The following is a 9,508-nucleotide window of genomic DNA, read 5'->3' as shown; positions in this document are numbered from 1 at the left end:
TGTGAGGTAAGGGCCCTGATTGTCTAACACCCTTTGTTGAAAAGACCATTCTATCTTCCAAGTGTAATGTTGTCCATCCTTGTCAAAATTCAGAGGACTGTAGATGAAGGGTTTTATTTCTGGGCTCCCAGTTAAGTCCCACTGATCCGTATGCATACTTTAAAAAAAACCATTTATTTAAAAGTTTTTGTAAATTTTGTTTCAGGGTGTATCACAGTGTTTTATTTACTGTTGCTTTGAATTAAGATTTGAACTTTGGAAGTATGACCTCTCACCTTTGATTTTCTTTTCCAAGGCGATTTTGGTTATCTTGTGGTTCCTTAAAATTCCATTTGACTGTTAGGATTAGCTTGTGCATTTCTTCCCAAAGGTGAAATTTCTTGGGAGCCATTGAATGTCCGCATCGCATTGTGTACTGTTGCCATCTTATAAATAGTGTCTTTTCATCACCAGGGGGTGTCCTCAGGTTGATTTAGGTTTCCCTTGCTTGCTCTCAGCAATGTTTTATAACTTTCGGCATACGAGACGTGCGTGTTCATTACATCTGTTCCTAAGTATTTGGTCAATGCTGATGTTCCCTAAAATGGAATTGTTTTTTAAGTGCCTTTTTGGACGGTTCATTGCTAGTGTATACAAACAAGAGAGATTTCTCTGTATTCATATTTAGTCCTGTAACTTTGCGGAATTAGGGAACTGGCTGTGATCATTTTTGGTCGATTCTTAAGGAAGCTCTGTGTATAAGATGCTGCGTCTCTGGTCTCTGAATAGACCTAGTTCTACTGTTTCCTTTCACATGTTGATTCCCTATTTCCTGCCTCACTGTTCTGGGTAGAACTTTCAGTACAATACTGAGCAAGCAGTGGAAGCCAGCACGACGAACTCAGTGATTTCAGAGTAGAGCTCAGTCCTCAAAACTGAGCATGATGTTTGGTTAGGGTTAGGGTGGACTTAGCGTTAGGGCTTAGGGTTAGGGTCTCCCTGTCCTCTGCTGTACTACAAGAGCCCATTCTTCCCCGGTAACCAGAGTGATCTTTTTGGAACATAACCTTTGAGCCTCTCTGTGATCTGCTCCTCAGCTGCCTGTCCTCTCCAGCCTCACCTCTCCCACCGTACTCCCCCCTCCCCCGGGGGCTTCCCAAGTGTGTGGTCATCACGCACGTGCCTTGGGCCTGACTCTAAGACTGGACATTCTCTCTGCCCCCTGCCAGGAGCACTCTCCTCTCCCCCTGCTTCATGTCTGGCTTGTTCCCCCATTGGCTTGACCTGGACTTGCCCCCCGTTGACCTGACTCGTGTCCGCTGGGTGTGTGTGGCCTTATCCCCTGTTTAAACGTAGTGCCCACTTTCCTGTGTGAGCGATTTACTCACCTGCCAGGAATGGGGCAGGCACAGGGAAGTAGCCTTAGTGCTGGTGTGAAAGAAATCAGTCTCAAGGCACCTGGGTGGCTCAGTCATTAAGCATCTGCCTTCAGACCAGGCCATGATCCTGGGGTCCTCAGGTTGAACCCCACCGTGTCGGGCTCCCTGCTCAGCGGGGAGCATGCTTCTTCCTCTCCCACTCCCCCAGCTGGTGTTCCCTCTCTAGCTGTCTCTCTCTCTGTCAAATAAAACCTTAAAAAATCAGTCTCAGAGGGGCTCGCCACCCTGGCTGACAACGGGGGACCTGCTGTCCCCACAGGCGGTCCCCTCAGAGAGACAAGACTTCCAACTTCTTGGGGTTGGGGAGATGTAGTCCTGGACCTGAAGGCTTCTACCCTCAGATTCACGGCTGTGGCCTAAGCAAGCCCCTCTTCTTCCAGCAGAGTCCTCTTTCCCCTTCCCTGCCCATGGGCTGGACCTGGTCTCTGATCTGGGGGAGTTCGAGGGTGGCCCTAGGAATAGCAGTGGTTGACTGATGGACCTTGTCAGCAAGAGGCCCAGTAGCCTTCACGGGAGGACCCTATGGCGGTGGAGGCAGCTCTATGGGGGCCAGCGACTGCCCACTCCAAGCGAAGTGGGGCAGGAGGCCAGCCGTGTTGATTCTAGCCAGTCTGTAGGCCACAGAAAGGAAGGCTGTGCCCAAAGGTGCTCCAGTCCCTGCCGGTGGGGACAGGACCTGCAGGGGCTCGGCCAGGGGAGGGCACCTGCAGGTTTGCCTGGGGCTCGGCACAGGGGGCGTTCCTGTTCCAGCATGCTGACTGTGGGGTTGGTTTCCCACCGCTGAAGCTTCAGGCTCCTCTTTGCATGATGGGGTGCTGATGGCGCCCATCTCTGGGAGCAGAAGGTAGGGAGGCCCCGTGAGCAGACTTGCTCAGGACAGGCTGGGAGAGCGGCTGTTGCTTACAGCGGCCCAGGGCCTATCCCCGTGAAGAAAGTGCCCACGTTCATGGGCCCCAGCTCTGGGGTCCTGCCACCAGCCTCTGACGGGGACCCTCCCCCCGCCTTGTCCCTCGTCCCTGTAGATAGGTGGTCTTCCTAGACCTGTTCCTGCAGAGGGCACAGAAGCCCATCATGGTGGGACACAGGGTCACCTACTAGGTCCTCACTGGCCAGCGGGCTGCTGGGCCCGTGTGCCCTGCTGGGAGGGCTGGAGGGTGGTGGTCCTCGAGGTCCCCGGTGTCCCGCACTGCAGGATGTCCATGCAGCGCATGGCGATGGTCAGCTGCCTCTGTGAGCAGCGCTTGCTCTGTGAGGTGGACCACCTGTTGTGTGCGGATGTGGACGTGAAGTTCTGCGACCATGTGGACATGGAGATCCTGTCTCCCCCTTTGGTACCCTGCACCCCAGTTTCCACTGGCTGTCCAATGAAGACTTCAGCTACCAGCACAGGCCACTGTCCCAGGCCCACATCCCCAGGGACCAGCGCAACATTTACTACACGGGGGCTTATTTTGGGGGATTGGCGGTGGTGATTTACTGACTGACCTTGGCCTGTCACCAGGCGATGGGGGTTGACCTGGCCAATGGGATTGAGGTTGTGTGGCGTGAGGAGAGCCATTGAACAGGTATCTGCTGGGCCATAAGCCCACCAAGGTGCTATCCCCGGAGGACCTGTGTGACCTGCAGAGGCCAGGCTGCCCTCCCCCAACCCTTCATGAAGAAGCTGCGATTCGGGCCATGCCCAAGAATCAGCAGGACATCCGGGGCTCATGAGGGCCTGTCCTGTCTCCATCGAGGGGTGTGTGTGCCATCCTGAGCAGAGCTGTCAGAGCAGGTTCCTACTCCTGTCCCCTTGAGGGAGACTGTGGAGCCCAGCTCTGCGCACATGGACATGTCCAGGGCCCCCAGCTGCACCCACACACAAGAGGCCCCCCTGGGGACACAAGGTCTCTTTGTGGTCACTGTGTTCTGATAACTTCTGGGTCACTTGCAGCTGTGAATGGTCTAGTTTTATGTCAGATGTTTTCCTGTGTCCAGGCTGAGCAACCATCTTTAAAAAGAACAATCAAATGGAAAGGTTTTCTTCCTGGTTCTAGACAGACACTGCCTGGGGGGTGGGAGTGGTCCTGCAGCGGCCGGGGAGCCAGACTGGCCTATGGCTGGGTCTTCCCTCCCAGTCCCTGCACCTTGCCACCGCCTTGGGGCTTCAGAGTCAGGGGTGTGCTGAGCCACCTGTCAGAGCCCCAGTCCCCTGACCACCAGAGGCCTTGGCCATGGCCACTAGCTCAGCCTCCAGGAGCGCAGAGCCCTCTGGGATATGTATGGTTTCTGCCTTGGTTTTATTTTTTATTTTTTTATTTAACTTAATTCTTTAAATTTAAAAATTAAATTTAAATTCTTTAGCCAACATATAGTACGTCAGCAGATCTTAATGTGTTTGGTGATTGATTAGTTGCCTGTAACAGCCGGTGCTCATCCCAGCGCGTGGCCTCCTGAATACCCATCATCCGGCTACCCCTCCCCCCACCCCCTCCCTTCTACAGCCTCAGTTTGTTTCCTGGAGTCCAGAGTGTCTCATGGTTTGTGTCCCTCTCTGATTTCTTCCCATTCAGTTTTCCCTCCTTCCCCTGTGCTCCTCCACTCTATTCTTTATGTTCCATGTATGAGTGAAACCTTGTGATAATTGTCTTTCTCTGCTTATTTCACTCAGCATAGTCCCCTCCAGTTCCATCCATGTCAGTGCAAACGGTGGGTGTTCATCCTTTCTGATGGCTGAGGAATGTTCCATTGTATATATGGACCACATCTTCCTTATCCATTCGTCTGTTGAAGGGCATCTTGGCTCTTTCCACAGTTCGGCTACTGTGGCCATTGCTGCTGTGAACATTGCGGTGCAGATGGCGCTTCTTTTCACTACATCTGTATCACTGGGGCAAATATCCAGGAGTGCAGTTCCTGGGTCGTAGGGGAGCTCTATTTTCAACTTATTGAGGAACCTCCGTGCTGTTTTCCAGAGTGGCTGCACCAGCTTGCATTCCCACCAACAGTGTATGAAGGTTCTTGTTTCTCTCCAATGTCGCCAACACTTGTTGTCTCCTGTGTTGTTAATTTTAGCCATTCTGACTGGTTTAAGGTGGATCTCATTATAGTTTTGATTTGTATTTCCCTCATGTTGAGGGATGTTCAGCAGTTTTTTATGTGTCTGGTGGTCATTTGGATGTCTTCTTTGGAGAAATGTCTGTTCATGTCTTCTCCTTTCTTTCTTTTTTTAAATGTTTTTGCATTTATTGATTTTTTAAAATTTTTCAGCATAACAGTATCATTATTTTTTCACCACACCCAGTGCTCCATGCAATCCGTGCCCTCTCTAATACCCACCACCTGGTACCCCGACCTCCCACCCCCTGACCCTTCAAACCCCTCAGGTTGTTTTTCAGAGTCCATAGTCTCTCAATGTTCACCTCCCCTTCCAATTTCCCCCAACTCCCTTCTCCTCTCTAACTCCCCATGTCCTCCATGCTATTTGTTATGCTCCACAAATAAGTGAAACCATATGATAATTGACTCTCTCTGCTTGACTTATTTCACTCAGCAGAATCTCCTCCAGTCCCGTCCATGTTGCTACAAAAGTTGGGGATTCGTCCTTTCTGATGGAGGCATCATACTCCATAGTGTATATGGACCACATCTTCCTTATCCATTCGTCCTTATTTCTTGATTGGATTATTTTATTCTGTGGGTGTGGAGTTTGATAAGTTCTTTCTAGATTTTGGATACTAGCCCTTTATCTGATATATCATTTCCAAATATCTTCTCTCATTCTGTTGGTTGTCTTTTGGTTTTGTCGACCATTTCCTTTGCTGTGCAAAAGCTTTCTGTCTTGATGAAATCCCAACAGTTCATTCTTGCTTCTGTTTCCCTTGTCTTTGGAGACTTGTCTAGCAAGAAATTGCTGTGGCTGAGGTCAAAGAAGTTGCTGCCTCCATTCTCCTCAAGGATTTGGATGGATTCATGTCTCACCTTGAGGTCTTTCATCCATTTGGAGTCTACTTTTGTGTGTGGTATAAGGAAATGGTCCAGTTTCATTCTTCTGCATGTGACTGTCCCGTGTTCCCAGCATCATTTATTGAAGAGATTGTCTTTTTCCCATTGGACATTCTTTCCTGCTTCATTAAATTAGTTGATCATAAAGTTGAGGGTCCATTTCTGGGTTCTCTCTTGTTCTGCTGATCTGTGTCTGATTTTGTGCTGATACTGTACTGTCTTGATGATTACTGCCTTGTAATACAGCTTATGGTCACCTGCCTTGGTTTTAAATGGCTGTTTCTGTGCTGACACTTGTGAAATGTGGGTGCTCGCTCAGTCTGGATGCACGTCCCATTGGGATTCCTCAGTGCCCACCGGTGGGTCTGCACTTGTGCCCTCATCTGCCTGCACGGCATCTTAGTGAGCATTCAACTGAGTGCCTGCTGTGAGCTCCAACAGGGCTCACAGCACGAGAGTGAGAACTAAGATACAGGGTCCCTGCCCTCCTAGGACTTGGGATGGCTCCGTCCTCCTGCCTCACTTCTTTCCTATTGTGCTGTAACTGACATACAACTGATACTGTTAAGCATGTTTCAGGGTCCAGTTCAGTGGCGATAAATACACTCACTGTTCTGCACCTGCCACCTCCGTCCATCGCTGCCATTTCTTCATCATCCCAAGCTGAACCTCTGCCCACGAGACCCGAATCCCCATTCCCCCTCCCCAGCCCCGGCCCCCAGCAGCTCCTTCCATCTCTATGAGTTGGAGCGCTCTCTGTCCCTCACTAGTGGCGTCCTCCAGTATCAGTCCTTTAGGGACTGGCTTATTTCACGGAGTGCAGTGGACTCATGTTCTGTCCCCATGAGCCTGGACCTGACATGCCTTTCCCCCAAAGGAATGGCTCAGCCCTTTCCTGTCTAAGCTGAGCCTCCTCAGTCCCCTCTGCGCCCCTCATTTTCCTCCTCAGCCTGAAGATGGTCCCAGCCAATCTGCAGCTTTGAGGACCAGTTCAGCCCAGATGCAGGAACATACCCGGGGATCTCGGCCTCATCTACCCCATCTGTCCTGTGCACTTCAGGTGCCTGCACCGCCCCCACCAGCTGGCTACCTGCTCTTCTCACAGATGTCCCCACCTCAGGAGAGGGACACACCTAGTCCAGACCCTTGGATTCCTCTGTGACTTGCTGCTTTCCACCAACTGTCCCAGTAGTGAGGTGGCTACTGGAGGACATTTGGGGTCCAAACCATTTAAAGGCTTATGTGTGTCTCTGCTAGGGCAATGGATACGAGTTGGGGCAAAGAAAAACCAAGCAGAATCACTGGAAGAAAGGCTGGGTGATGAGGAGCTTTTGGGAGGAGGGGCCTGGAAGCTCTGACTTATTCCTGAGCCCCTGGGACACTGCATGCATGGGCTGGGTGCCTGCTCAGGGCAGACCTGAGAAGGCCCTAGGCTCTGCCCTCTGGCGATTGTCAGACTCGGCAAGTAGGAAGCGAAGGCCAAGGCAGGGTGCTAAGAGGCCTGGCTGGTGCTGCAGGTACATCCCGACACCCATGCACCCAGAGCCCTCCTCCCCATCTTCAAGGACCAGAAGGTTTTTTTTTTTTCTCCCAGAAGGAGGGAAGTTTCCAGATGTTTAAGGAAATCTCACTCAGTTGACAGCTGACCACTACATTCACAGATCAGACACTTCCGTGGCCACACACGACGAGGGATACAGATTCGACAAAATCAGTTGAGAACTGTCACTAAGCCGCAGCAGAACTGCAGCGAGCAGCAGCAGCGGTGGTGAACCCCGGGGAGGGGCAGGACTGGGATTTGACTTGCTACATTGCACTGTCCACAGTGTCCCAGATCCAAAGGCAGAGAGACGAGTGGTGGTGGCACGGGAAAGGAATGTATTTCGGTACAGGTGACACCAGAAGGTCGAGGACTGGCACGGTCTCAAGGTGCTGAAAACACTCCTGGGCTTTTATATGAGGAAAATCTAGGACGGAGATTGGTGGGCAGGTGCAGGGGGTCAGTAAAGTTCCGGTCAGTCATTGTCTTGGGATCTTGCTGGTGTCTTGCTGGGGTCAGGCAGTGGTTATTGCTTGAGGGGTCATTTTGGTGCCCGCCAGGTCTTTGACTTGAGTTAACAGATGAGCTGGAAGGAACATCATCAGTTCGGAAGAACAGACGAAGGTCAGAGTGCAGGTGGGTAAAGGCCTCTTTCCCTCCGAGAGCAGGGGAGCTCTGAGCCTCTGCTACACACCTTGCCCTGCTCGTCGCTTCCAGCTGCCTGGTCCTGAGTTCCGTCCTTTGAATGAATGGGTCGTCTAGTAAGTAACGTGTTTCCCTGAGTTCCGTGAGCCGCTCGAGCAGACTATTTGAACCTGAGGAGGAGGCTGTGGGGCCCTCCAGTCTGTAGCCATAGCTCAGAAACCCGGTGTCCCCTCTGCCCAGCCCCTGGCTGACCACAAAGATAACAGCACGGGGGTTCAGCGGCCACACACAGCACAGAACACAGACTGGACAAAGTTAGCTCAGAAAAGCCGCTAAGCCAACAGCAGCAACCACAATGAGGAGCAATAATGAAGCCTGGGGTGGGGAAGGTCTGATATTCGGGAAGCTTCCATGATAATATTCAGCATCACACCCTGGACTTGTCAGTGGGGCCACGTCCCCTGGCTGGGGTCAGGGAGCTGCCTACATGTTCCACCTGCCTCTCCGGGGCTCTCCCAGCCATGCACAGCCCTGTGCTGCTTCCCAGCAGAGGGCGGCTTGACCAAGGTCAGGAAGACGGGATGGGTTTTCCTGACTCCCCCTGCCACCACCCCCCACCCAGGGCTGCAAGAGAGGAAATTTTCTTCAACTCCTCTTAAGGTCTCTGCTGGGTCTGGAAACTGACAAAGACAGATGAACAGGAGAAAAGCTGGCGGAGTGTATTGACTTTTCTGGTGGGAGCCTCACAGGAACACGGAGACAGCAGAGGCGATTGGAGCAGACAGTTCTATGTCTTAGGCAAAGAAACAATCAGTGCATGAAGAATTGAGACACGGGTTTGAGCTAGGTCTGGTAAACGGTAAAAAAGTAACTAGGAAGATAAAGGTTAGTTTAACCAGGTTTGTTCCTACAGCCTTTGTGGCCCTAAATTCCTTGACTCTGGTGATCAGCAGGTCCTCCCTGCGGTCGGGGGAGAGAAAGTTCCCGTGGGAGTATTCCGACCTGCTTCAGGGAAGGAGGGCTGATGGCTGGTTATCAGAGGGATCTTCCTGCTTCTGCTCTATGGAAAATTCTTTCAGTTTCTGTATTTAATTTGCCAAGGTGCTGTATTTGGGGCAGTGTGTCCTGACACTCACTGGCCTGGTGCTGTACTCCGTGTCCTCCTAGTATCCAGGACATCCAGGACATTGAATGTGCTGCTGTGGATACAGCCCAGCCGTGGGGCAGCCCCTTGTCCAGGGAGGCACCTGCCTCCAGGGGCAGGTTGCCTACTACTCCCACACCCGGGCTCTTTTGCGAAGGGTGTCCGCCCTTCCTCTAGGACACTGGATGAGAGTGTGCGGATCTTACTTTGAGAAACTGACTTCATTTCCTGCAAATGTCTACCTGGTAGTGGGATCATACAGGAGTTCTATTTTTTTTAAAGTTATTTATTTATTTGACAGACAGATCACAAGTAGGCAGAGAGGCAGGCAGAGAGAGAGGAGGAAGCAGGCTCCTCACTGAGCAGAGAGCCTGATGCGGGGCTCGATCCCAGGACCCTGGGATCAAGACCTGAACCGAAGGCAAAGGCTTTAACCCACTGAGCCATCCAGGTGCCCCAGGAGTTCTATTTTTAGTATTTGGGAAAACTCCATACTTTTCCCAGCACAGCTGTGCCAACCAAGGTCAATTCTGGATGGTTTTACCTGTAAACCAGAGATTTTTCAAGAACCTCTCCAGCAGAGAGCATGAGAAGAACATTTTCAAGTATATGAACAAGAGGAACAAACTGGTAATTCAGAAACTATTGAAATGCAGAACTGCTTCTCCTTCGTCCATTTCTGGCTAGTGTGCTGGTCTGTGGGTCGATCCCACCTCAGGCAGCTGGAAGGCTGAACTCCCAGGTCGGCTGCCACTGAGCTGGCTCCTGTTTACAGAA

General features: G+C 51.6%; 1 pseudogene; it reads left to right on the top strand.

The window, feature by feature from the left end:
• The first annotated feature begins 2,456 nt into the window (after positions 1 to 2,456).
• LOC131834843 (histo-blood group ABO system transferase-like) lies at positions 2,457 to 3,415 on the top strand (annotated as a pseudogene).
• Positions 3,416 to 9,508: the final 6,093 nt, after the last annotated feature.

Source organism: Mustela lutreola, chromosome 6 (assembly GCF_030435805.1).
Source record: "Mustela lutreola isolate mMusLut2 chromosome 6, mMusLut2.pri, whole genome shotgun sequence".
NCBI lineage: Eukaryota > Metazoa > Chordata > Mammalia > Carnivora > Mustelidae > Mustela > Mustela lutreola.
The sequence above is the reverse complement of the archived record's forward strand: the minus strand, read 5'-3'. Positions and strand labels throughout refer to the sequence as shown.